The following is a 27734-nucleotide window of genomic DNA, read 5'->3' as shown; positions in this document are numbered from 1 at the left end:
GTGTATTGATATTAAGGAAAGTTCATTGTGTTGTTTTGCTGCTAGCTGATCATCATGTCTTCTGATAGCTAGTTTCCTTCTTGTCTGTCAAAATGTAACTCAGACAACGAAGGCCATCCGTCTAATTGGGTCAGTTTAACCATAGTAGCCAACAAACATATAGAATTGCATCCACAGTTTTTTTTTTGTTTTTATTAGGTATGGTTAATAAGTTTGCAGATGACATCAAAATAGGAGGGGTAGTGGACAGTGAAGAAGGTTATCTCAGAGTACAAGGGACCTGGATCTGATGAGTCAATGGGCTGAGGAGTGGCAGATGGAGTTTAATTTAGATAAACGTGAGGCGCTGCATTTTGGAAAGGCAGATCAGGGCAGGATTTACACACTTAATGGTATGGTCCTGGGGACGGTTGCTGACAATGAGACCTTGGAGTGCAGGTACATAGTTCTTTGAAAGTGGACTTCTAGCTCGGCAGGATAGTGAAAAAGGCATTTGGTATGCTTGCCTTTATTGGTCAGGACATTGAGGATAGGAGTTGGGTGCTCATGTTGCAGCTGATTCAGGTACTTTTGGAATGCTACATGCAATTCTGGTGTCTCTGGTAATAGAAAGGATGTTGTGAAACTTGAAAGGGTTCAGAAAAGATTTACAAGAATGCTGCCAGAGATATAGGGTTTGATCTTTAGGGAGAGGTTGAATGGGCCGGGGCTGTTTTCACTGGAGTGCTGGAGGCTGACGGGTGATCTTATAGAGGTTTATAAAATCATGAGGGGCATGGATAGGGTGAACAGCCAAGATCTTTTCCCTGGATTAAGGGAGTCCAAAACTAAATGGGCATAGGTTTAAGATAGAGGGTAAAAATTTAAAAGGCATCGAAGGGGTAACTTTTTCACACAGAGGGTGGTGCATGCATGGAATGAACTGCCAAAGGAAGCGGTTGAGGCTCGTAAAATTGCAACATTTAACAGGCATCTGGATGGGTATCTGAATAGGAAGGGTTTAGAGGGAAATGGACCAGGTGCTGGAAAATGGGACTAGATTAATTCAGGATATCTGGTCAGCCTGGACGAGTTGGACTGTAGAGTCTGTTTCTGTGCATTACAACTCAATGACTCAATAACAGCTTGTTGCCATCCACCCACCTTTAGCTGCAGATTTCCTTACTGAATAGAAAAAGGGTAAACCATTATCAAAGACTCTGAAAGGGGCAAAATCTCAACCGAAGTAAAAAAAAAGCACGTGTCCAAACAATCTTGTTTAATCAGTAGAGGCCGAAAAGCAATTGGAAGAAATGAACAGACATCTTAACGAATCCTGTGGTCCAAAATGATGCTATTGACCTGTGATTATGTAATTTTTTTTGCACCTTTAATATCTATATCTTGGCTGTTTTTACATGTCTGTCTGTTTGTGAAGAGGGAATTTCTATGTTGTAGAATAAGAAAGTAATTCTTGTTTCCTTTCTGCCATTAGTTACTGACAATATGTTTTCAAGAAACAGTCATTTCTTGTTAAATCTAGAGAAATCTAGAGAGCATTTTTCTTTTAACCTAAGTTCATCGGTCAGATAAACTGATGACTGCAGATGGTTTGATGGAAACTTTTCACATTTGCGATAACTCTGGGAATAATGAAGCTTGGTCCTGCGCACACTACCACAGGTGAATCACAACTGAAGTGTTTTAAATGACCATGATTATCACCTGCCAGAACGCAGGACAAAACTAAAAAATGGTCACTGTTTCATGGCCAGAAGAATTGTGTACAGAGTTGACAATTGTAGAATTATGAAGAAACACTTCTAGCCTTTTGATTGAGTAATGTAATTGACACAGAAACTTCAGACTATTGGAAACTATAGAAACTCTTACAGTCCTATCTCGTGTCTTTAATGTTAACTATTATGTTATTTCTTTGTATTTCTACTTATTCTATGAAGCAATGCTTAACTTTTTAACTCTCTTTCTCTTACTACGCTTACCTAAGATTTTTTTTTACCCAGTTGCCTTGGTACCTAAGATAACATTTTGTGTGGCAACATTACACTTTTCACTGTACTCTTGTGCTTGAGTACATGTGACAATAAAATCCAAATCAAAATATAATAATTTATCTTGATTTAATGTGTTCAGATGGTGGGGGTTAATGAGGTCATCACCTCTGCTTATTTATATAGGAACAGACAACAACTGGGGTGTTGTATTGAAGTGCATTACCTGCATATCTCAGTAAATAAAATTGAGGAGGGATTTCTTCAGCCAAAGGATGGTTAATTGTGGAGCTCATTACCGCAAAGGCCACTGGACAGCAAGTCATTAAGTATATTTAAAATAGAGATAGATAAGTACTTGACCGGTAATGGGATCAAAGGATAGCAAAGAAGGTAGGAGAAAGGGGTTGTGAAATACATCTGTCATGATCAAATTGTGGAGCAGCCTTGATGGGCTGAATGGCCTAATTCTGCTCACATATCTTATGGTCTTATGGTGTAAGTACATCTGGACTTATCCTCCACTTACATTGCTTGCCGACTGGCAATCCGGGTTCCACCAATTAGACGTTGACAGCCACAATAACCTTCCTTTCTCAATTGAAGTTCCGGTCAATAAAGAGTTTCCAGCCACTATTTTTTGCAAGATCCTCTAGATTACACTCAGTTAACTACTGTTTTGATGTTAATGGATACTAAATCCATTTGGTCCACAGCATTCAGCTCATGTCTGGACTGAAGTTTTGACAAAGTCTGATTCTGATTAAACCAATATTGAACATTTATGATGTTATCTGTGAGCAGTTTATGGGTGAGTGAATACTTCATGATAACAATATTGAATAATCCTTACTCCAGAGATGGTGGGGAGAATGGCACAGAAATTAGCAGGCTCTGATTTTTCTGCTTTTGTGGGAGAGGACATGCCAGAATAATTTTCTATGTTGTCAAAATGCCGTTAATGTTACTGTACAAAAAATAAATTGGCCAAGGAAACAGCTGGTTCTGGTGCACAGTTAGCAATACTACAGATGGGGCAGTTCAAGGTCAATAGGCTACATTGTGCCCAATGCACAAAATTGCTTCTTAATATCATCAAACTCTGCCAACTATAATATTGGGAACTTTTGAAGATCCATATGACATTATCCATTTTGAGGTTTAGAATCAAGGCACTTGCACATATGTCACCTGCCTCTTGCATACATATGATGAGCTCCACTATTGTTGAAATGTCAATGATCACGGTTCTCTTATTGCTATTGATTGCTTTGATATCCACTATTACTTTTTGACAGAAGTCATACAGTAACAGAGATTTGCCATTTTTTTCAATTTTTCAGTTGGAATGCATTGATTCAAGCCAATTTCTTGACTTGTCTTCCCAACCATTGTTTCAAAACCAAAAGACTTCTATAATATTGCAAGCAACCTCACTTGATGAGTTTGGGAATTAAACCATCAGCACACACTATCCAAGGTGGTGCAATATGGCAGCACATTAACTTGAATAGTAGACAAAGCAATACAGGAAAAAGCATTTAATAGAACTGGATGCTGGTGGAGATACAACAATTGGCCATAACGTGTTCAGTCAAGGGAAGATGGAAAAGAGTCAGCCAGTTTTTTGGTTACAGTTAGAAGTAGTTTTCTTATCAAACATGTCTGCATGCCCTATGAACTGATCAGTATCATCCCTGAATTCTCTCCTGTAAATGTTTCGTTGACAATTATTCACCAAACTTGCAATTCAGGGTCTCGTGGTACAGTGGTAGTGTTCCTATCTCTGAGCCAGAAGGTCCACGTACAACTCCCAACTGCTTTGGAGGTGTGTTATAACATGTTTGATCATGTTGATCAAAATAACTACATAAGAAGAATTGCAAATCAAGGTACTATGTTGCTGTCCATTCACAAATCCATTCAAGTGTAAGTCACTGTTTGGAAAAGATAAAAAGTAGGAATATTGTCGACAGTATCAGTATCTAGATTTTCAACAAAACAACTGTCTTCTAAACTGGGGATTAAGTGCAGTGTGTATGTGCGGTCCAAGAATCAGTGGCAACATCTCTGTAGCATGAGTTCAAGTCTTCCAGAGTTCAAACATCAGCTCCGAATCAAACAATGAGAATCGCTGATACAGTAAGCAGTAAAGCCCATATTGGCACTTGAATCAGGGAGGCAGTGGCATACTGTTAATGTCACTAACTTAATCAACCAGAGACCCAGATTACATTTTGGTGGCATGTGCTGAAATCTCACTGAGGCAGATGGCAAAATTTGAATTGAATTAAAAAATCGTGAATTAATAATGGAGGCCACTGTTGATTGTCGTAAGAAAACGTTTGGTTCACTATCTCCTTTAGGGAAGGAAAACTGCGGTCCTTAACCTGGTTTTGCCCACATGTGACTCCAGACTCCAATGTGGATGTCTCTTAATTTCACTCTGAAATAGTTTACAGAACTAAATCAGTTCAAGGGTAATGAGGGACGGGAATAAATGCTGGCCTTGTTAGTGATAAACCTAGATCCATTCAAGAAATTAAAAACTATTGCAGCAGTTAAAATAGTGGTTGTCATGTTGGTGCTCAGATTGCAATGGTTGGCACTCATCCACCACCTTAAGTACCTACTCACTTTTCTTAATTTCAAAAGTATGCTTTATTCAGAAAGAAAGACCATATACATATATCACATTGACACAAAAGCAGTTTGGTTCTGCACAGATGCACATCAAGTAAACACAAAACATTGGAGTTTGACTACACACAAAAACAAAGACTTCTCTTACACATACAATACTAATATTTGCATATACTTGACACACTAGGAGAGTCCGATAACTGAATAGACCCCCATTTACCTTCAGCAGGAAGCCAAAGGCGATAGTCTTTCCTCATTGTACCCTGGTGTCAGCTGCTCTAAACTTTGGTGAATCGGTCAGCAAGTAGTCCTGGACCTGGGAACATGCCAGTCTCCAACACTCAGTCAGGGTCACCTCCTTGTTCCAGAAAACCAACAAGGCTTCATCAGACCAAAGAGCACCTTTCACTGAGGTGACGGTCCTCTAGGCGCAGTCAATGTTTGTCGTAGTTGTGCATCCCAGGGAACAGACCATGGAACACAGAGTTCTGTCTCACAGAGCTGCTCGGGATGAGCTTTGACAAAAACTATTGCATCTTCCTCCAGGCTTCCTTTCCAAAGGTACATTCCAGAAGGAGATGTGTGACAGTCTCAACCACCAACCACCCTCCCTCCCACAACCTGCAGCCACTTTGAGGGCTGCATGCGGTGGTGAGGACTGACCAGGCATATATAAAGAATCTCGCAGGCAGTGTCCTTCTCACTGCAGCCAGGTGGTGTCTTGATGCTTGTTGGAGGGTTCTGGTGATGAAGCATTCTGCCCAATGACTTTGACAGTCTGTTCAGGGAACCATGCAACGGGCTCCACCCTCTCCTTTCCCCGCAGGGTCTCAAAGACGCTATGTGCTGACCACTTCCTGATGCATTTGTGGTCAAAGGTTAATTTCTCTATGAAGGATAGGTAATATGGAACGGTCCAATACTTACATTGTTCCGTGGCAACGAGGCCAATACCATCCTTTGCAACACCAGGGACAGTATGTAGTGACACTTGGTGCTTGTGTACCACGGGTCTACATACAGCTTGATGCAGCTACATACAAAGGTGGTCATCATCAGGGTGAGGACAGTATTGGGTATGTTCTTCCCCACTCCCCATGCTGAATTTTGTACATGGATTCCCTGTAGACCCGGTCTATCTTAAGCTTCACAATGAAATGGACGATGGCTTAGGTGATTGAAACAGTTCAATTTTGGGGGATGGGCCAGACCTGTGCTATGTACAACAACAGAGAGAGGGCCTCAAATCTGATAACCAGGCTTTTTATCCACAATGAACAGGGAGTGATATTCCCGAAGGACCAGTTTCTACTCCATCTTGGCATTGCGCTCCTCCCAAGATTTTGTGCATGCCCCTGCCCTGCTGTACCACACACCCAGCACCTTCAGGTAATGTGTTCTGATGGTTGAGGCAATGAAGGACTGGTTGGCCCAGTTCCCAAAGAACATGGCCTCACTCTTGCCTCGATTTACCTTGGTACCTGAGGCCAGTTCGAACTGGTCACAGATGCTCATGAGTCTACTCACAGCTTATATTTTGTTTGGGGATAGAGTTTAAAGCTGAATTAATTTGTTAATTTCAACAAGGGACAAAGGTGAATGTCTCCATTTTAAAATTATATTGCCTGCAAAACAGAATCATGGTTTAATCTAAGATTCTTAGAAATGGAAGCAAAACTGTCTTTCACACAGTGCTGGGTGCTCACAGAAACAGCCTAAACAGTCCTAAAACAATGAAAACTCAGTACATTTATCTTTAGCTTGTCCATCTGTGTGATCAAGGTGCAGCAACTATACAGATGTCATTGGGGTGTGGTTGTAAATGGTGTATGCTTTTAAATCCAAACTAAACTGGAGTGATAAATATTATTTCTGTGGCCTGTCAAATAACTTTTAAAAAAAGGAGCCATCGCAAAACTATAATACTTTGGTTAAGGGATACTATGGAGGGAGCCAAAGCCTTGTGCTTCAGTAAAAGGGCTTTATTAAAGCAGAGGGCAAAGTGTAGCAAACACAAAATCCCTTTCTTCCCTCTGCTCCATATGCACTGATCTCTCTCGTGTGCCATTGAGGCATGGAAGATGTAAAGGGATAATTGTACGTCTCCTGTGCCCAGACCTCTCTCAACATGCTTTGTAAACTAGCTCTAATGAAAAGCTGTAGACTACGAAAGCAATTTTTCTGCGCTCCATTCCGAAGGGGAATGGCTTTGAACCTGTTCTGCCTCACCTTCTGGACAATCCTTTTAAGAGTGCAAATAGCTGTGACGGAAGAGTAAAGAAGGCCCATAATGTGCTGCAATTGAAATAGGTCGCTAGAAATGATGCCCATTCAATACAGATGTCATCTCCTTAATAGACTCTCTGAGAAACAACACATTCTGACTTTACTGTTCACAGGTTAGCACGTGGTCATGAGTGTACAGATGCAGCACAGAACGGCAAGAAAGCGAAACATATAATTACTGCTAACTGAAAGAGATTGAAAACAGTCCAGCTTGATTCACCGAACAGGGAAACGATGTTCCTTACTCCTCATGTATCTCTGTGCCTTGTAGTTCATAATACATTACCTTATCTGCAAGAGGCATACCGACTGATACAAGATGCATTACGAGTTAATGTATTAAATATCATTAAATCCATTCAGACAAAATTTAAAAGTTGGATTGTTTCTGCTGTGCATGACTGAAAAGGTTGCTAATTAGTGCTAATTGTACAAGGATCCGTTCTGTTGCTCATGTTAGCACGCGGCTCTTTGCCAAGTTTCAGACCCAAACTGTCAGGTCTCCAATGAAATGCCGGCATAAGGCTGAAAAATCAGTTCGCTCCCCAAACAGGTAAAAGCAATTGCAAATCACTTTTTTTTTGCAAATAAATCGGAGTACTTTGCAATGGAAAGTGCTGTCAACCAGCCGTCTTCTTCGAAAGAAGTTGCACGCTTTTGCTTTTCATTTCCTCGAACGGTTGCGAATGGTATATTTCTCCTCGGGACAATTGCAAACGTTCATTATAATTGCCAGTGCACGCCACTGCTTGGCTACACTGGAAATATGGACCTGAGCCAGGAACCAGCCTCACCCAATGCAATCAGCAGAGCGGAACCGACCTGAACTCAGACACTTCGCTGCAGGGAGCAGGAGAAATCGCTCAAACTGCTCCCAAACACTTTGAAGAGGGAAAGACGTAGCAAATGATTGTGGCAGGAAAAGAACCTCTTCAGGAGAACAGTGAATCCTCCTGCTTGACTGCGCTTGTTTAACAGTGGATGAGGATTTTCTTAATTTGCAAGGTGTAACAAGGCTTTGAAAATTTATAATTTACTGCAGGCAATCCTCCAATTCCTCCAGTATTTAGCCTTTCGATCACGAGGAACAGCCATGTCAAGTGAAAGAACACAGCTCCTTTAATTGTACCCCTGTAGGAACACTCAGTTCAGAAGGTGTTGAACGTGTGGATCATAAATCTCAGTTTTCAGGGTTTAAGAGTGGGCAGTTGTCACTGTAGAGTAAGGGGAGGGTAATAGCCTAGAAGTAATGACCTGGGGATAATAAAACAAAGAACTTCAGAAACTGGAGATCTGAAACAAAAACAGAAGTTGCTGGAGAGGTTAAGATAATGAAATGTGAGGCTGGATGAACACAGCAGGCCCAGCAGCATCACAGGAGCACAAAAGCTGATGCTTCGGGCCTAGACCCTTCATCAGAGAGGGGGATGGGGTGAGGGTTCTGGAATAAATAGGGAGAGAAGGGGAGGCAGACCGAAGATGGAGAGAAAAGAAGAGAGGTGGAGAGGAGAGTAGAGGTGGGGAGGTAGGGAGGGGATAGGTCAGTCCAGGGAAGATGGACAGGTCAAGGAGGCGGGATGAAGTGGTAGGTAGGAGATGGAGGTGCGGCTTGGAGTGGGAGGAAGGGATGGGTGAGAGAAAGAACAGGTTAGGGAGGCAGAGACAGTTTGGACTGGTTTTGGGATGCAGTGGGTGGACGGGAAGAGCTGGGCTGGTTGTGTGGTCCAGTGGGGGGAGGGGATGAACTGAGCTGGTTTTGGGATGCGGTGGGGGAAGGGGAGATTTTGAAGCTGGTGAAGTCCACATTGATACCATTGGGCTGCAGGATTCCCAAGCGGAATATGAGTTGCTGTTCCTGCCACCTTTGGGTGGCATCATTATGGCACTGCAGGAGGCCCATGATGGACATGTCATCTAAAGAATGGGAGGGGGAGTGGAAATGGTTTGCAACTGGGAGGTGCAGTTGTTTATTGCGAACCGAGCGGAGGTGTTCTGCAAAGCGGTCCCCAAGCCTCTGCTTGGTTTCCCCAATGTAGAGGAAGCCACACCGGGTACAGTGGATGCAGGATACCACATTGGCAGATGTGCAGGTGAACCTCTGCTTAATGTGGAAAGTCATCTTGGGGCCTGGGATAGGGGTGAGGGAGGAGGTGTGGATGCAAGTGTAGCATTTCCTGTGGTTGCAGGGGAAGGTGGTGGGGTTGGAGGGCAGTGTGGAGCGAACAAGGGAGTCACGGAGAGAGTGGTCTCTCCGGAAAGCAGACAGGGGTGGGGATGGAAAAATATCTTGGGTGGTGGGGTCGGATTGTAGATGGCGGAAGTGTCGGAGGATGATGCGTTGTATCTGGAGGTTGGTGGGGTGGTGTGTGAGAACGAGGGGGATCCTCTTTGGGCGGTTGTGGCGGGGGCAGGGTGTGAGGGATGTGTTGCGGGAAATGCGGGAGACGTGGTCAAGGGCGTTCTCGACCACTGTGGGGGGAATGTTGCGGTCCTTGAAGAACTTGGACATCTGGATGTGCGGGAGTGGAATGCCTCATTGTGGGAGCAGATGCGGTGGAGGCGGAGGAATTGGGAACAGGGGATGGAATTTTTGCAGGAGGGTGGGTGGGAGGAGGTGTATTCTAGGTAGCTGTGGGAGTCGGTGGGCTTGAAATGGACATCAGTTACAACCTGGTTGCCTGAGATGGAGACTGAGAGATCCAGGAAGGTGAGGGATGTGCTGAAGATGGCCCAGGTGAACTGAAGGTTGGGGTGGAAGGTGTTGGTGAAGTGGATGAACTGTTCGAGCTCCTCTGGGGAACAAGAGGCGGCGCCGATACAGTCATCAATGTAACGGAGGAAGAGGTGGGGTTTGGGGCCTGTGTAGGTGCGGAAGAGGGACTGTTCCACGTAACCTACAAAGAGGCAGGCATAGCTGGAGCCCATGCGGGTGCCCATGGCCACCCCCTTTGTCTGTAGGAAGTAGGAGGAATCGAAAGAGAAGTTGTTGAGGGTGAGGACGAGATCGGCTAGGCGGATGAGGGTGTCGGTGGAGGGGGACTGGTCGAGCCTGCGGGACAGGAAGAAGCGGAGGGCCTTGAGGCCATCTGCATGCGGAATGCAGGTGTATAGGGACTGGACGTCCATGGTGAAAATGAGGTGTTGGGGGCCAGGGAATTGGAAGTCCTGGAGGAGGTGGAGGGTGTGGGTGGTGTCACGGACGTAGGTAGGGAGTTCCTGGGCCAAAGGGGAGAAAATGGAGTGCAGATAGGTGGAGATGAGTTCGGTGGGGCAGGAACAGGCTAAGACGATAGATCGACCAGGGCAGGCAGGATGGTGGATTTTGGGAAGGAGATAGAAACGGGTCGTGCGGGTTTGGGGAACAATGAGTTTGAAGGCTGTGGGTGGGAGGTCCCCTGTGGTGATGAGGTCATGAATGGTGTTGGAGATGATGGTTTGGTGCTCGGGTGTGGGGTTATGATCGAGGGGGCGGTAGGAGGTGGTGTCAGAGAGTTGGCGTCTGGCCTCGGCGATGTAGAGGTCAGTGCGCCATACTAGCACTGCGCCACCCTTGTCTGCGGGTTTGATGGTGAGGTTGGGGTTGGAGCAGAGGGAGGTTCAGCAGGTCTGGCAACATCTTATGGGGAGGGGGAGAAAGAAAGCAGGGTTAACATTTCAAGGTTGGTGATTTGGATAAAGGTCCAGAGCATTAACTCTGCTCTCTTCTCACAGATGCTGCTAGACCTGTTAAGTCTCAAGCAATTTCTGTTTTTGTGATCATCTGGGGACAGAGTTCAAATCCTACCATAAAAAAATCTGGAATTAAGTCTAATGATGATCGTGACCTGGTTCACTAATGCCTTTTAGGGAAACGAACTGCTATCCTTACTTGATCTGGCCTACATTAAGATTCCAGACTCATGGATAGCTTACGGGCCCTTGAACAATTAAGTATGAACAATAAAGTCTACATTAGCAGCTATTCACTCTCCTAGCCAGACCATTTTCCACTCATGTGTCTACCAACTGTTCTTCTATGTGTCTGGGCTCTATCCCTATCTATAGTTTACTGCTTACCCCCACCCTATCTTCTGCATCCAAACCAACATTCTCCTCACTACCATCACTTCTGATTTCCCTTCACAGATGCTGCCAGACCTGCTGAGCTTTTCCAGCAACTTCTGTTTTTGTTTCTGATCTACAGCAACTGCAGTTCTTTCAGTTTTTTATGGACAATAAATGCTGGCCCAGCCAATGACGTCCAATCTCTTGAATGTATAAACAAATGTTGTCAGCACAAAGCTACAAAGCTTGAATTTGACAAGCAATCCTCTCTGCTACTTGGGTGGACAATTCCTAAGTACAGTCTTTCCAGTAATCATGTGTTTTTACAGATCATATGGGAACATTTTATTTAATATATTTTAAATAATCTGCAAATACATTATTTATAAATATCAGTGAATGTTCTGTGGACTTGCATCAAGGAAATCAGGAGTAAGTGAACTATTCAGATAAATAATAGTTGGCGGTCAGTCGATAATCAGATTAGGATGTGCAGAGTTAAAATTATAGATTGTGTCTTTATTTGCTTTGAGTTGGCTGTTGATCTAACATTCCTGACTTCCTCATTTTGTTATTATTAGCTCTATGCTTTGTTGTTTGACAATGCTGTTTCACCTAAGAAAGCTTTGCTTGATGTTCACAGACAGGAGAGTGAAGGCTGCAGACATCAGCTATGATTTTATTGAATTCAGACCATGCACGAGGGGCTGAATGGTCTGCACCTACCCCTACTTCTTACGATCAGTTCTGTGACTTGGCACATGAGTCTGTGTATTCCGTGTTTTGATCTAATCGAATGTTTCTATATTTCCGAACTGTGTCGCTTGATTCCTATATACATCCTGTGTGTGTTCTGAAACAAAGGCATGCATTTAGATATCACATTTCATGACCAGTGGAATCCCACAATGCCTTAAAGCCAGTTAAGTACTTTTATTAAAAAAAGTGAAGTTACTGTTATAATGTAGGAAATATTGTAAATAATTTGCACACTGTGAAGTCAAGACAATAGCAACATTGTAATGTGTTTTTTTTTCTCATGTTGATTGATGGATAGCCTTAACACACCAGAGATAATTCCCCTAGTCATCTTCAGAAGTATGTCCTGGGAATCTTTTCCACTGACCTGAGAGGGCAGATAAATTTAACATCCTATTCAAAAGGCAGCATTTCCGTCTAGTTATAGCCTAAATCTGTAATACTCAAATTCTGAAGTGGGCCTTGAATGAAGAAACTTGTGACTCAGAGGTGAAAGTGTTATCAACTAAACTACATCTGACACTAAATGCTATGCCATTTCTGCACACCTTTATCTGTCTCTTAAATGTTCGCTTTAGATAATATTTTTGTGTGTTTGTGTTACAATTTTTTCCTATGCCATAATATTCTCATCAAAATTATCTTGCTTCATCTCCCTAATCACAATCTCTGTTCCCAAACAAGAGATAAAATTAGATGAGGAAAGTTATGAGGAGACTGGAAACGGAGCAAAATCAATGGTCTGTTTCTGTGTTGTATACCCCATTTAAAGGTTTGCCATTTGGTCTAATTGAAGCATAGAAATTACTTGAGGTTGGTTGGCTCGCCGAGCTGGTTTGTTGTTTTGCAGATGTTTCGTTAGCATGCTTGGTAACATCTTCAATGCAGCCTCCAAAGAAGTGTCGATGTGTTTTCCTGCCTGGTTTTTAAACTCTGGTGTCCATTGAGATGGATTGCCTCACTTCCATCCGATGTGTTTATTAATAGCATGCTTTGTGGAGTGCCAGGGTTCCAGGAATTCTTGTGCTTGTCTCTGCCTAGCCTGTCCCAGGATCTTGGTGTTGTCCCAGTCGAAAGCGTAGTTCTCCTTGTCCATGTGGATTGACAGGGGTGAGTATTGGTTGTGTCTTTTTGTAGCCAGTCGGCGTTCATGTACTCTTGTTGTTAGTTTCCTTCCTGTTTGTCCGATGTAGTGTTTCTCACAGTCTCTGCAGGGGATTTTGTTGATGACATTGGTCTTGTCCAAGGCGGTGAGTTGGCCATTAGTTCGGGTGAGCAGTTGTCGGGTTGACGTGGGCTTGTGTGTCACTCAGATGCCCAGCGGTCATAGGAGTCTTGTGGTGAGTTCCAAAGCGTTCCTGATGCAGGGTAGTATGATGAGTGTGTCGGGCCATGTAGAATCTTTCTTATGCAGTTCGTGTAGGCATCTTCTGACCCAGTTCTTTAGATATCCATTATCTTTGAACACTTGGAAGTGGTATTGCTCCTCCTCTTGGCGTAGTTCCATGTTGCTGCAGTGTGTTGTTGCCCTTTTAAATAGTGTTTGCACACAGCTTCATTTGCGTGTGCTGGGATGGTTACTATTGAAGTTCAGTACCTAGTCTGTGTGTGCGGCCTTTCGGCGTATTTTCATTTGGAGTTCCCCATTTGCCTTGTGCTGTACCATGACGTCCAGGAATGGGAGCGGTTTCCACTTCTCCTCCTCTCTGGTGATTTTATTCTGGTGAGGGTGTTGTTTATAAGTTTGTGTGTCGCTTCTAATTTGGTCCATTTAATGATGACAAAGGTGTCGTCCATGTAGCGTATCCACAGTTTTGGTTGGATTAGCGGAAGGGCCGGCCTTTCCATTATTTGCATCACTGCTTCTGGTATGAGTCTGGAGATAGGTGATCCCATGGGTGTCCAGCTGTTTTGTTCGTATGTTTGGCCATTGAAGGTGAAGTGGGTGGTCAGGCATAGTTCCAATAGTTTGAGCATGTTGTCCTTGGAGATGGTTTCACTGGGGTCGTGTTTTGTTCAAGTAGTGTTGTCATTGTTTCCCTTGCTCATGATATGTCTAATGATGTAAATAGGGCAGCGACATCAAAGAACATCATGGTCTCTTCGTCCTCTATCTTTAAGTCTGCGATGAAGTTGAGGAATTCTTGGGTTGAGTGGATTGAGTAGGGTGACTTGTTGACTAGGGCCTGAGTCTCCTTTGTAGTTCCTTGGCTAATCTGTGTGCTGGAATGCCTGATATGGAGAATATGGGCCTAAGGGATACTTCCGGCTTGTGCGCTTTAGGGAGGCTGTAGAATCGGGGTGTGTAGGTTCTTTCGGGTTTCATTTTTGAGAAGTCTGTTTCGTTGATCTGTCCTGACTGTTTAAGTCTTTTTAGCGTGTAGAGGATTTTGTTGCCCAGTTGCAGTGTTGAGTCAGTCTGTACTGCCAGTAAGTGTTTTCGTCGGCGAGCAGAGCTTGTGCCTTGGAGACGTAGTCCCTTTTATTCAGTATTACTGTCATGCAGGTAGTCTGCAGTAATACTACCTGCATTTGTCTGCAGGTAATATTGTGATGTTCTTGTCCTTCTTTAATCTATCCAGGGCTTGTCTTTCCCGTGTGTTGAGGGTATTGAATTCATTCTTCTGGTTAGTGCCGGGACTACTGTTTGTCTTATAGTTTGTTGTGTTTCTTCCTTAATATTGTTGGTCTTGAGTGTGGCTTCCAGTCTAGCTAGGAATTCCATTTTGTTGGCGTCTCTGAAGTTTGTAGTTCACTCCTCAGGTGAGAACGGCTTTGTCCCATATCAGTTTCCTGTCAGAGAGGTTTCTCATGCATGTGTCTGTTCTGTTATTGTTGTTTTTGTGGGTAAGTGTGGTTAGTTTGTCTTGCAGGATCTGTCTTTTCTTGACTCTTGTGGTCTGTTGGCTGATGTTAATGGCTTGTTCCATGTCAGTTGTCCAGTTTTGATTGGTAGCTTCCTGGAATGATGTTTTGTGGCATGTAATTTCTCTGTTGTATTTGGGGAGCAGGTTGTGTGCGTCATTTATCATTACCCTACCCATCTTGCAGCCATTTTGTTTTGCTGTTTTGCAAGCTTATGGGTTGTTGATGGGTGGTTTGTACTTCACACTGCGTGTCAAGTAGAGTTGTTTGTGGGTTGCACTCTCTCGTTTGGAATAGTTTTCCCTTTTTCTTGCCAATTTGAGTGTGTTGTGCCTATAGGTCTCTAAGGTTTTGGAGTAGATCTGTAGCTCAGTCACAGAAGCAGTGATGCAAGACTGGAAAGGATCGGCCCTTCTGCTAATCCAACCTCACTACGCTACGCAGATGACACCTTTATCATCATTAAACAGACCAAATTAGAAGGAACACACAAACTTATAAACAACACCCTCACCAGAATAAGATTCACCAGAGAGGAGGAGAAGAACAAACAGCTCCCATTCCTGGACGTCGTGGTAGAGCGCAAGACAAACGGGAAACTGCAAACGAAAGTACACCGAAAAGCCACACACACAGGCCAGGTAATGAACTTCAATAGTAAGCATCCCAGCACACACAAAACGAAGCTCCGTGTGAACACTATTTAAAAGGGCAACAATACACTGCAGCAACATGGAACTACGCCAAAAGGAGGAGGAATACCTCTTCCAAGTATTCAAAGATAATAGATTTCCAAAGAACTGGGTCAGAAGATGCCTACACAAACAGTATCAGAAAGATTCTACACGGCCCGACACAGTCATTACACTAGCCTACATCAGGAACACGTTGGAACTCACCACAAGACTCCTACAACCGCTGGGCATCAGAGTGGCACACAAGCCCACATTAACCCTACGACAACTGCTCACCTGAACTAAGGACCCACTCCCTGCCATGGACAGGACCAATGTCATCTACAAGATCCCCTGCAGAGACTGTGAGAAACACTACATTGGACAAACAGGAAGGAAACTAACAACAAGAGTACATGAACGCCGACTGGCTACAAAACGACACAACCGATACTCACTCCTGTCAATCCACATGGGCAAGGAGAACTACGCTTTCGACTGGGACAACACCAAGATCCTGGGACAGGCTAGGCAGAGACAGGCATGAGAATTCCTGGAAGCTTGGCAGTCCACGAAGCATGCTATTAATAAATACATTGAACTCGATTCTCTATACATTCCACTACGAAGGAAACGTGGAAGTGAGGCAATCCATTCAACAGACCTCAGAGTTTAAAAAGCAGGCAGCCAATGTTTCATTGGAGGCTGCACTGACGATGTTACCCAGCATGGTAATGAAATGTCTGCAAAACAACAAACCAGCTCAGCGAGCCAACCAACCTCAACACCCACAACCCGAACTACAGGCCTACGCCAAAACCTTGTAGAAATTACTGTACAAAATAGAATCAAGGCATTTTCCCATTCAGCCAGTTTTCCAGCATAGCAATAGTCTGACATTTCTATGGCTGAATCTCTCTCTACCTCTATTCAAACTGTATTTATCTATCTCAAAGTTTCTTTCAGAGATCCAGTGCAGACACAATGGACTGAATAACCTCTTACTGAACTATACTAATTCATTATTCTTCCTCTTCAAATTTCTTCCCCCACTCTTTGTGTCTGCAAGTGCCTCTAAGCTCTACTGTATTTTACCTGCATTAAAAGCAGTTCAAACGTTGACTCAGTTGAGTCAAGCCACGAAGGGCTTGTCTTATCAGAAAAGGTCAAGCAGGTTGGGCTTATATTCATTCGGGTGTAGAAGAATAAGAGATGATCTTGTTGAAACAGATAAGCTTCTGAGCAGCCTAGCCTGGCTTGATGTTGGGAAGGCATTGCCCCTCATGAGGGAATCTAAAACTAGGGACACATTTTAAAATATAGAGGGGAATCTCTTCTCTAAGGTTCATCAGTTTTTTTTTTCTAAATCTCTTCTCCAGGGATCAGTGGAGACTGGGTTATTGAATATATTCAAAGCCGAGTTTGACCGTTTCTTTTTCATTGACAAGTGAGTCAAGCGTGAAGGGGGTTAGGCAGGAAAATGGTGTTAATGCCACAGTTGGATCAACGATGTTTTTATTGAATCCTGGAGCAGTCTTGAGGGGTTAATTGGTCTACTCCTGCTCTTAGTTGTGAATTTTCGTGAATCATTAATCTCGACACAAATCTGTCTTGTCATGGTAAATTCTGTCCCTTTTTGCTGTCAACCTATGTATAATTCTAATGGGTTTCTTATTCTATGACTATTGATTCTTGGTCAGACAAAGACTGGATAAGTTGATGTCAATTTTGGAACTGATTTCTGAAAGCAAACCATGGATTCGGATGAACATCGACCTGCAAACTGCACAGGTAGGAGTTACCTGTAGAGTGATAATGGACTAAAATTTTCATTGGTGGATAATGTAAGATAAAATCTTCTTTAGATAGGCTGAAGAAATTGGATATCTCATATAACTTTGAACTTTGATTTATTCAAATTATTAATTGTCACACACATTTTGTTATAAAATACAGTGAAAAGTGTTGTAATGTTGAAGATGCTTACAGGTTTTAAAATATGAAAGATCTCTGGAGACAATACTCAGATTTTAAGAGAAGACAGAAGTGAGAATCAACCAGTCTCTTTCACAAAGGAGCTACTTAACACCATTTTTCGCTTCCGTCTGCTCTGATATAAATCTTTTGGATCAAGATACATTTTAAAATTTTTCTCTTTGAATGTTCCAACTAAATCCAAAATCATGGCACAAATTGCCAGTCTCATCCCAAATTAAAACAATCCCAGGTGTCAAATAGTTGTTTGTTATTAATAAGGCACATCATTCACTTTGAGGAGGAATAATATCCAAACATCTGTTCACTGCTTGTATTATGACAAAAATGCCATTATACAAAGATTTTGATGTAAAGTACAATGTTCAATTCAGATATCTGGCAATCAAACAAAAAATGTTTGCCAGGTACTTAATAACCCTTTGAAGTGACATTTGTCATGAGGTTTCATCAACTGATGATCATGCTCTTGGTCTTTTCCGAAAATACTTCTTCTTAGGTAGACCCTTGAGATCAAGGATGACAAGCTTCCGACTCCTAATCAATACGTTCTGAGATGGCTTATAAAAATCCTATTTACAATTGGAAGACTATGCCTCTTCGCAGGCAGATGGTGCTTGAAGGAGCAGGTGGATGAATTGTTTATAGACTTGTGTGCTAGTTGCAACACCTCAATTTTGCTTTTGCATGTCCCTGACAAAATTTCATGATCTGCGTGGTGATTTCCTGGCTGTCTCTACTTCATTTCAATTGATCTTAAGATGGGGACTCTCATGAGCGACTGGGAATTTATGATTTCTTCTTGGATGGGTTGAAGACATCCCCAAAATGTTTCCCCAGTCAAATAAAAATACTGTGAACGATGATCATCTGAAATGAAAACAGAAAGTGCTGGAGGATTTCAGTGTTGAGTGCCGAAGGCTGAAAGTACCTAAGTAAAAACTGAGATATTGTTCCTCCAGCATGCATTGAGCTACGCTGAACACTGCAACAGGACCAGAGTAGGAAGTTAGCATGCGTGTGTTTCGGCACTTTGCAATCTTGAGGACGCAACATTGTATTAGGCAACTTCAGAGCATGAACACCGTCCTCCTATTTACTTGAGTTTGTTCTCAATATATCTGCTATCACCATCTACCATTAACATCTATTCTTCACCAAATCACTCCACTACTACCATTAACACACCCTGTGCATTTTGCTGTGGGTATTTTAGCCATCTGTTCCACTTGCTCTTCCTCACATTTTATAAAATCATTTAAAGAAAACAGTCAATTCACTGTCCATCTCAGTTCCGAAGAAGATTCATATTAGAGTTAATATTGTTTCTCTCTCCACAGAAAATGCTAGACGTGCTGAGTTTCTCCAGCACTTTCTGCTTTTATTTCACATCTCCAACATCCATAGCGTTTTGCTTTATTTAAGGGAGGAAACAAGACCTGCTCTTACTCCTAACATTTCTTACTGTCCTCCCAGAAGTCTCCAGCCATGAATGAAAATAACGCACTTCCCTCATTACTGAGCTAAATTCCTGACGAATTTAGAACTTTTATTAAGTCCAAGTGCTCTCCCTTCCCATGGATGCTTATGATAGATGACACAATAGAATAGACAATTTATACAAATGTAACGTCATAGAACCAAAGCATGTTTGGTTAACTGTAAAACTGAGAATTACTCATTCTTCCTAGAATGTGGTGTTGCAAAACAGCTTTGCAACCAAATGTTTATAAAATTAACACAAAATCTCAACACATTATTCAAGCCCTGACGTGTTAGACACTGTTAACAGAGCTTGCCTCACGCCTAACAACCAGAAGAACATTTCCAGGCTCTCATCAAAAGCTCTTTGACTACTTTCTAACCTATTCTAGAACAGTGGTGAATAATTGAACAGCCTTTACCAAAACAGCAGTTAATGCTTCCCACAACTGCAGTAAGAAACACATCATGACACACAGTTTATTACAATAATGCACGAACATTCCATTTAGGGTTTATGAAACCTTGCTACAGCTGTAATTAGAGAGGTTCATTGTGGTTGATCAAAGGGTAATTTATTTGCACATCAAAGGGAAGATTTCTTATCGATATAGTTCATGCATCTATTTAGCTGTAACAAATCCAGATTGCTTTGTCCTTTTTGTAATTTATACACAAATGCATCAGCTTTATCGATCTAATATTCAGTTATGAAAAAGCAGCTTTTATACACACACACACACACACACACACACACACACACACAGACATAAAGATGATTTTTTAAAAAAATTGCAGTATGTGCCCAATATACTTAAAGAAAGCAATGATAATAAATGGGAGTATAGGTTAGGTCAGTGCATTGATGACTATGAAAGCCAAAACATGGAAGACACTGCATCACAGACCTTACATGATTATGTTCCCGGTGTGTTTTCCTATTGGGCCTGCTGTTGTCGCTTAGGGAATAGACCACATAGAATACACAGCACAAAATATTGCAATTTGGCCTGCTCAGTCTGTTTTATCATTTCTACCTTGATCGAGAATCTTTCTCTCTCCTTACTGATCAGCAAAATGCCTCACAATTGTTGTGAATGCACTGATCAATATTCGTCTTTCAGAATTTGACTTTTGTCCCAGAAAAAATTGCTTAAAAATGAGAAAATCTGACAGAAAATAGCTGCTGTGATCACTTGACCACGTTGAACTTATGACCATTCAGTCAAAAAGAATCAGTCTGAGCCAAAATCGGGATTGTTAGAAAAGAACACAAACTCAAATTTCTCTGCCTCAATTAAGCGACACATTTCTGGATATTATCCATTGAGATGAAAGGTTGTTTGTGTTGTTTTCAGATTCAGAAAACTATGAACATATGCAGGAATAAATAAATTGAACCTTATCAACAGCTGCTTTCGAGCGACAGAGAAGAGAAAAAGAAAGGATTTGTGAATAAAAAAAGCAGAATCAGAATTAGGTTTTATTGTCATGTGTACTCAAGTACAGGGATACTGGAGTACAGTAAAAAGTTTACAAAGTTGCCATTCACAGCACCATCTTAGGTGCAAAGTACCTAGGTACAAAATCTTGCATTAAAAATAGAAAATAAAGAAATAAATTAAAAGTTCAACATTACAGTTCTTCTCAGTATAAAGTAGTAAATAAGAAATAAAATTTCCAAATGACATTCCTTCTTTGTCCATGAACATGCAGTCACCACACAGGTTTCTCCCCATGAGGACTCGATCCCTCCCTGCACTAGGCTTGATCTCTCGATGCCTGCATCTCCATGCTGTCATCTCACCCGCCGAATGCCAGCAGGGATCACCAGCCACCTTGCACACACCACAAGAGTCCTGCTCTGGTGCTGCTCCAGGCCCCCAGCCGCTTCCGTGATACCAATGCCACGACCACCAGAGTTCTGCCCGGGCACACCATACACTTCATAGCTGACCACCAACTCTTTTAGTTGTGAACACTAAGAAACCGGTCATCCTTTGAGCCAGACAAGAAAATGTGTCAAACCATGGCAGCAAAAGATGTCTGTCTGTAAAAGAGACAGAAATAGGAACCCAGCTTTCCAGTATCTGCACCCTGCCTGGTTCACTTCCTCTCCATTCAGTTGCTACAGATGAACAGTATTGCTCCTCCCTCCCAGAATGAGAAAAGAAATGTAAAGGGGGAAACATTACTTTGCTCCTAGATGTTGGACAGAGGAGGAAGTTTCAGTTTGAAAACACTCTTTTTGTATTTCTCAACTTTGAGTTCAGACACTATGTAATAAAAAACAGTTTGGAACATCAACAACTCTCCTTAAATGCAGTGATACTTTATCTCAACCATTCACCGTGATGACAAGTTCAACATTTTCACCACTCTTTGTAAGGGAGATTTCTTCCAATTTCTCTGCTTGGTTTCATGGTGATTATCATACATTGAAGGCCTTTGTGTTTTTCTATAACTTGAAATGAGACATGGTAGCAGCTAAACAGCTGGACGAGTAAATAACTTGACAGAGGTATGGTTGCTAAAGTTGCAGTAACAAAGACAGGTAGGAAAGTATGTTGTGTAGAGGACATAAGGAGGCTCCAATAAGACATAGTCAGGTCAAGTGAGTGGGCGAGTTTCTCACAAATGGTGTATAAATGTCAGAAAATGTGAGATTGTCCATTTTAATAAGAAGAATTTTTTAAAAATGAGGTAAATGGTGAAAGATTGCACAGCTCTGAGATCCAAAGGGACGTGGGTGTCCTACTGCTTGAATCTCAAATGCTAGTTTGCAGATACAGTAAATGGGAAGTCTCACAGAATGTTAGTAATTGAGAAGAATTTCATATAAAGACAGGAACTTTATGCTTTGTTCTATGGACCATTGGTGAGAATACATGTGAAGTACTTTTGCACAACATTGGTCACCATTTGTAAGGAAGGATGTGGATGTATTAGAGACAGTTTAGAGTGGGTTTATCTGACTAACACCTGGACTGATCAACTTATCTTATAAGGGAAGGCTTGGACAGGCTTTGATGGGTAAAAATTGGCTTGATTTGAACATATAGCATTCTAAAGGATCTTTAAGGATAAATTTGAAGTGCACATTTCCTCTTGTAGGAGAACCTAGTAGGGGTTATTGTCTAACCAAAGAGATTACCCATTGCCAGTGAAGATGAAGAGAATGTTTTTCTCTGTCTCTCAGAAGGGTGGGGGTCTTTGGAACTCTCTTTCTGAAAAGGTAGTTTAAATAAGCTTGAATGCAGAAGTGGATTGATTCTTGGTAAGCAAGGGGGTTGTAAGATTATTGGGCGTATGTGGGAAATTAGATTTGATATTGTAATCAGATCAAACATAGTTTTATTTAAAGGTTGAGGAGGTTTGAATGCTGAATGGCCAATCCTACTCCTTGTTTAAATATTCAAATCTTCAGCTATTTTCATTCTTGCAACTCTTAAAAAAAAGGCTGGAAACTGTAACTGCCTATACTTTCCTGTCTGTAGAAGACAACCCCCTCTCCCTCCACGTATTGTGTGTGTGTGTGTGTGTGTGTGTGTGTGTGTGTGTGTGTGTGTGTGTGTGTGTGTCTCTGTGTGCGCGCATGCATGTGTATGTGCGTGCACGTGTGTGTGTGAGAGAGAGGGTGTGTGTGTGTGTGTTATCACATTTAGTTATATTTTGGGAGCTTATAAAATTTCACTCTTTTTATATTTTAAAAACCTTGGAACTGGATCTCGTTCATTTTTGATCTGGTTACTTAATTGAAATGAGACAGCTATGGGCAAAATAATTTTTTCAAATATTGTTACAACCTGACTGAGACGGATTACAAAAAGAGGAGAGTTGTGACCCCTCCTCTCCCAATCTTAACACACACGATATTCTTTGTCTGTTAAATGTTTATACATTCTGTCCTTAAACGCACCAATACTTTGTCTCAATCACTCATTGTGATAATAAGTTCAATATTTTCACCACTCTTTGTGAAGAGATTTCCTCTGAATTCTCTGGTTGTTTTCATGGTGATTATCATACACTGATGGCCTTCATGTTTTTCTCTTCCCCACAAGTGGAAACACATTCTCTGTGTCTATTCTGTGCGAACCTTTCATAATTTTAAAGTAAGTTAACCTTGAGCCTTGTCTCTTCAAGAGAAAAGAGATGCAGCTTGCACAATCTTTCCTGATTAGGTTCATTCATTCACGTACACTCTGCCTGAAGGTCCTTGGCAGTCAGTTATTCATCCTGAGTCACTTTCTTGGCACTTCATGTCAATGGTGGTTTGTTATTGCCTTCCATTCTAAGAGACATAGGGAGAGGAGGCAGATCCTGTATTCACCTCAGGTGATGCAATGGACCAGTGGTATCATCGTTATATTCTTAATCCAGTGACCCAGGTAACATTCTGAAGACCTGGTTTTGAATCTCACTACAGCAGATGATGAAGTTTGAATTCAGTTTAAAAAAATCTGGAATTTGGAGTCTAATGGTGACCATGAAACAATTACCAATTGTTAGAAAAAGCCATCTGATTCACTAATATCCTTTGGAGAAGGTAGCTGCCATCCTTACCTGATCTGGTCCACATGTGACTCCAGGCTCACAGTAATGTGGTTGGCTCTTAACTGCCCTCTGGGAAATTAAGAATGGGCAATAAATGCTGGCCTGGCCAGTGATGTCTTCATCCCATGAATGAATAAAATAAAGACAGGAATCAAACCCAAACTCCTGGCAACATTCTGAACGACACACTAGTCATCCATCTAGCTAACTGAGCAAACCAGTCCTTTCCTGATTAAGTAAGGGAAGGGAGGAGTGGGCGAAGGACAGAAAACCCTATGGCAAGCAGTCAGCATCACACAGAGGAGTGAGTAAGGTGACGATCCATGCATCAAAGCATGCACACCAACAGCGGACCTGAGTAGGAATGAAGACATAAAAAAGAAGAATAAGATTTTGCAAATCCAGTTTTAAGGAGAAAGGGTAATACAAAACCAAACTCTATATTCTATTTAGTTCAAGGATACCTGGACAGCTTCGAAACATGACTCACACATCTTGCAAGATGAGGGGAATCCTAGACACTCCTGTTAATTTGGATGTTGAGGGTAGAATTAAGACCTTCATGGATGACACAGAAAATTCACAGGATTGTAAATGGTGAGGTGGCTAACTGTAAATTGCAGGAGGCTTTCAACAGACTGCTCAGCTGGGTAGAAGAATGACAAATGAAATGCAACCTGAAAAGTTGTGGAAGGCTGATATGGCAAAATGTTCCATACTGAATGGTAGGACCCTGGAAAATACTGAACATCAGGGGGAACGTAGTGCACATATCCATAGATCCTTGAAGGTAGCACAGCAGGTAGATAAGAAAGCATATGGAAAAGCTGTGTTTATTAGATGAGGCACAGAATACGGGAGCAAGGAGGTTTTGATAGAACTGTATACAACAACTGGAGTAGTGCATGCAGTTTTGGTCACCACATGAGAGGAAAGATGTGACCATATTTGAGAGGTTGCTGAGGAGATTTACCAGGGTATTGTCTGGTTTGGACATTATAAGCAATGGGAAGAAACTAGATAAGCTGCCATTGTTTTGATTGGAGCAGCAAAGGTTGAGAGGGTACCTAAAAACAATACATAAGATTTATGACAGACTCAGATAAGTTGGATCAGAAGGCTTTTTTTTCTATTAATAGATGGGTCAAAAACCAGGGAACATAGATTTAAGAAAAGAGGTAGCAGACCCAGAGCAGAGTTGAGAAGAATTTTTTTCACTCACAATCATAGAAGTCTGAAACTTACTGCCTGAAAGGGTGGCTGAATTAGTTAGATTTTCAGTTGCAGTGTTATAGATTGCAGACAATGGACCAAAAGCTGGAGAATCAAATTAATGCAGTCAGATCTTTGTTGACAGGGGTGGGCAGGATGGGCCAATTAGCCTCCTTCTGTCCTGTAATCAACTTTGTGTCCATGAGGTATATCCTTATATTTCTAGTATCCTCTCCATTACCTCTACATCTTTTATTTATAAATGGCAAATTGAACAGCAAATATTCTCCAACTGTCGTCTAGCCAAGTTTAGTCAGTGGAACACTTCAAGCTTCCAGTTAATGACAACCTTGATACTACACTGATTCTAAATATACTCAGACAGTATACTAAAGACCATGCCGTCATTCCTGTATTGATTCTTGCATCATTAGACAACATACTTCAAAGATGGGTGAACTCCTGTATCACATCAATTACTTTTTGCCAATAGTGATTGATATCTTACATTTGGGTTTTCATGAGCTGGTTGACATATTACTGCAGTCTTTTTCAGACTAATAGTAAGCCCATAAACTGCAAACTTATTATCAACAGAAAGCACCCTTAGAAAATGACATAAGAGTTCAGTCAACAGGATATAAAAGTCCTTGTTTATTATGAGATTTTCAGCAATGATGACTGCTTTAACAGAATTAGCAATTGTTTGATTGTGAACAATAAAGCAAGATAAATGAATTTAAAAATATTCTTCACTTGGGCCTGAGTGAAGGATAGCTGAGAGTCAATGATCTCCAGCCTTACCGGGACCATGCTTTTGGGGTGGGGTTGAGAGTGTCTTTCCAAATCCCAAGAATGATTTTGGCTATGTAATTGATTCTATTAAGGAAACATAATATGTTAGCCCTCTTGCTGTGATACTTTGATGTAAAATGACCTCCAATATAATGGCTCTGTTTGTATCTCCACATTAATGCAGAAACCAGATAGAACAACGTACTCTGAAAATTTCCAACATTTTCCATCTTTGCGTCATCAACATCACCATGTCGCTAACTATTTTTATCATGAAGATGCAGCGCTTTGTAAAAATCAACTGGGCTAAACTCTAGAGGCAAGAAAATATTCAACATTGCCAAATGCCTATTTCTTGTTTTCTCATTACTTCCTTCATGCAATAGCAAATTAGATCACAAGGTGAAAAAATTAAACTTGCATATCCCTGATAAAGCTGCTGCAGTTTACCGTCAAGGATGCTGAATTATTTGAACATGAACAGTATAATCAATTATGCCGTGAGGAATGAATAGACAGAAATGGATCTGATGGGCATGACATAGATATGCTTGGAATACATCTATGTACATTTCTGGTACTTTTATGAAATATTTATGACATTTATTTTGAGCTATTTCTTCAAGTTACTCTACAACATTATGATAATACACTGACTAGGGATTATTTTCCCATTTTGCAGCACATTACAAAACATTGAAGTGTTTATAATATATGTAGCTTTCTTTTTCACCATCCCAATTTAATAGTCAAATTGTCTGTACCTCAGCAGCATTTTTCTGTAACAGGAGAACTCCTGCAAACTGGTTTCAACTAAACGATGTCTACTGATCATGGATAAAAACAGTATAAACAAGTTCAACTTCAACAGTTGCAGCTGAGCTTGAAGTTGCCACTTTCCCCATCTTGATTGATAGAAGCATCTCTGCCTCATTTTGTGAATCGAATCTGATCATTATAAAAACAGCAGCAAAGATAAGGTGAACAGCAAGGGTCTTTTCTCTGGGATGGGCCAGTTCAAAACTAGGCAGTATATTTTTAGTGTGAGAAGAGAAAGTTTTAAAAAGGACATGAGAGATGACTATTTTATTTAGAGAATGGATTATATGCAGAATGAACTAACAGTGAAAATGGTGGATGCAGCTACAGTCACAACCTTTAAAAGACATTTGGATAAGTACACAAATAGGAAATGTTTGGAGGGATATAGCTAAGTGCAGGCAGGTGGGACTAGTTTAGTGTGGGAACATGGTCAGTGTGGACTAGTTGGACTGAAGGGTCTGTTTCCATGCTATATGTCCCTATGACTCTATTTCTTGCAATTCAACAAATGTGCAAATCAAAGATATACTCACCTAAAAAGGAAAAAGGCAAAGCCTTGAAGTTCACATTTAACTTCCTGGTTTTGTGTGATCCTAAATTTCAGAGCAGGGTGATTAATTATTAATGTCTAGATAGTCATGCAGTGGATGATGCAATTTGTAGGTGCATATTATGTTGTTTCAGAAGTAGCAGTAAGAAGTCAGAACAAAGGTGAATGAGGAGCTAAAAGCAGACGAAGTGAAGATCATGAGCAATGGAAGTAATGATAAAGGACCTAGAGACCTAGAGCAACTGTGAGTGACAATACAGGAGCACAGCAGATTGCCAACAGAAATTTAAACAATGACAAGGAAAGCCCTATCTCAAAATGGATGATGGCACAGTTTCTGAATTAAGAAGGGGCAGCACAGAAGTGGTTTTGTCAGGGGAAGGTTGTATTTATACAAGTCACTATTAAATTACAATTATCCTGGAGCAAGTGATAGATATGGAGTTCATTTAGGTTGATCTTAACATTGTCTGAAAGAGGGTCAAGGCCCGAAATGTCAGCCTTCCTGCTCCCCTGATGCTGCTTGGCCCGCTGTGTGCATCCAGCTCGACATCTTGTTATCTCGGAATCTCCAGCATCTGCAGTTCCGACTATACCTTGTCACACTAGAGTCACTTTCAATCTAGAATGACAAATTAAAATTTGATCTAGCCCCAATAAAAATCCTGAGAAGATGTACTTAACCTTCCCCTTCACTATTTTCCATAGTAACTTTTAAACATATTGGATGATTAATAAACTGCACCCTGATGATCTACTTGTGAATTACCATTTTGCTTATTTTTTCACTCTGAATTCAATATTACTGTTACAGTGTTAAACTGCGTATGATTTTAATGGTTTTCTTGTTTTCAAAATGTTGCAGAGGTGTGATTATTTCAAAATGCTTTGCACAAGAATTTTCATAGCGTTACTGTGATACCTTATGTCCATTGCCAATTGCATCTTCCTCCAGTTGTTTGACTTGTTCATTTGAGAGAGAAAGAAGTGATGCAAGACTGCAGTGTTGCTCAAAGGATATGGGCAGGACAGAAATCCAGCATTTCAACTATGGCAGGG

The 27734-nt window shown here is 41.5% G+C and overlaps 1 protein-coding gene across 1 annotated transcript in view; it reads right to left on the bottom strand.

Moving 5' to 3' along the window:
• LOC125458215 (teneurin-2-like) overlaps nt 1-27734 on the bottom strand; it is a 2666206-nt gene that overhangs the window by 1036099 nt on the left and 1602373 nt on the right. The window lies entirely within an intron of this gene.

This window comes from Stegostoma tigrinum, chromosome 13 (genome assembly GCF_030684315.1).
Source record: "Stegostoma tigrinum isolate sSteTig4 chromosome 13, sSteTig4.hap1, whole genome shotgun sequence".
Classification (NCBI taxonomy): domain Eukaryota; kingdom Metazoa; phylum Chordata; class Chondrichthyes; order Orectolobiformes; family Stegostomatidae; genus Stegostoma; species Stegostoma tigrinum.
This window is presented reverse-complemented; position numbering and strand designations above follow the sequence as displayed.